This window comes from Sapajus apella, unplaced genomic scaffold (genome assembly GCF_009761245.1).
Source record: "Sapajus apella isolate SASKATOON/1434 unplaced genomic scaffold, GSC_monkey_1.0 scaffold48, whole genome shotgun sequence".
Classification (NCBI taxonomy): Eukaryota; Metazoa; Chordata; class Mammalia; order Primates; family Cebidae; genus Sapajus; species Sapajus apella.
In genome coordinates, this window is record NW_022436988.1 from 982,384 (window position 1) to 983,744 (window position 1,361).

The following is a 1,361-nucleotide window of genomic DNA, read 5'->3' on the forward strand; positions in this document are numbered from 1 at the left end:
GGCTGCAGGTGCCCGGCTGCGGGCACAGGGAGGGGCTCCCACGGTGACGACGTGGTGGGGGGCGACAGCAGAGCCCTGGCCGCCGGCCCCACGGGGACTCCCAGGCGCCAGACGCCCGCGCCCCACGGCTCCGCGGTGCTGGGTTCCGCGAGCCGCGCTGCCCGTGCCGTCCCGGCCTCCGTTCGTCCCTCGCAGACGGGTGAGAGCAGACGCCTTTTCTGACGACTGAATGGCTGGGAGTGGCTGAGCCTGCGGACGCTGTTCCCCCGGGACGCCGGGGCGCCTCTGGGCGTCGGTCCGTCCCGGCCCCTCCTCTCCGCGGTTCCCTCACGGGGTCTCGGGGCCCGTGGGCGGCGCCGGGAACTCGACACCCCGGCCCGGGGCGGCGCCCCCTCCCGCGCAGGCCCCGCCCGCCCTCGTGCGCCCCCGTCCCGGGCGAAGGCTCAGGCCACCCTTCGGGAGCGGGCGCCGGGGACCCTCGGCCGGCGGGGTCGCTCCGCTGGCCGGTGAGGAGGCCGGGCTCACGCCTCGATCCGCGGCGGCCTCGTGGCGCCTCTCGGGCTCGCGCAGCGCGGAACTGGGCGGGCGGGAGGGGCCGGAGCCCGGAACCCGGAACCCCGCGCCAGGGACCCGGTTTCCTGCCGGCGGGACCCGAGCGCTGCACCGAGCGCAGCCGGACGCGGTCGACGGACCCGGTCGCCGTGGCAACGCGGCGGGAGCGCGTTCCGGTGAGGCGCGGGGGGCGCGGGAGGCGCGGGGGGCGGCGGCGGCGGGGGGCGGTGGGGAGGGGCGGGGGGCGGGAGCGGCCGGCGGGGGGCGCCGCTCAGAGCACTTTTCTGTGGAAAACGCCGGGACTGGCGGTCCGCTGGGACGCGGCGCTCTGGCGGGGACCCCGAGCGCGAGCTCAGCCCTCAGAGCCCGGCCGGGCCCGGACCGGAGACCCCTCGCGGAGGCTGCGGCGGGGCGGGCGCGTTTCCTCGGCCGCCGCCGGGCGACCTGGGGCGGTGGGTGCTGCCGACCAGGGCCCGGGGCCCCGGGAGCGTCCGCCGGTTCCGCCGTCGGCAAGGACGGCTCCGCTCCCAGGCAGCCCCACGGACTGTGGGTTAAAAAAAAACAGGCCGCGCGCGGTGGGTCGCGCTCGTGACCCCAGCACTTTGGGAGGCCGGAGTTCGAGGCCAGCCTGGCCAGCGCGGCAAAGTCCGGTCTCTACCAAAACTGCGAAAGCGGGGGCAGTGGCGCGCGCCCGGGGTCCCGGCTGCTCGGGGGGCGGAGGCAGGGGGGGCTCGAACCCGGGGGGCGGAGGCAGGAGGGGCTCGAACCCGGGGGGCGGAGGCAGGAGGGGCTCGAACCTGGGGGGCGGA

The 1,361-nt window shown here is 78.6% G+C and overlaps 1 protein-coding gene across 2 annotated transcripts in view; it reads left to right on the forward strand.

Moving 5' to 3' along the window:
* Positions 1 to 601: 601 nt before the first annotated feature.
* Positions 602 to 1,361, forward strand: part of LOC116525468 (coiled-coil domain-containing protein 57) — a 45,838-nt gene continuing 45,078 nt past the window's right edge. For both annotated transcript variants that reach the window (XM_032241227.1, XM_032241226.1), the window contains exon 1: positions 602 to 728. The gene's annotated coding sequence lies outside the window, so the exon portion shown is untranslated. The remainder of the gene's footprint in view (positions 729 to 1,361) is intronic.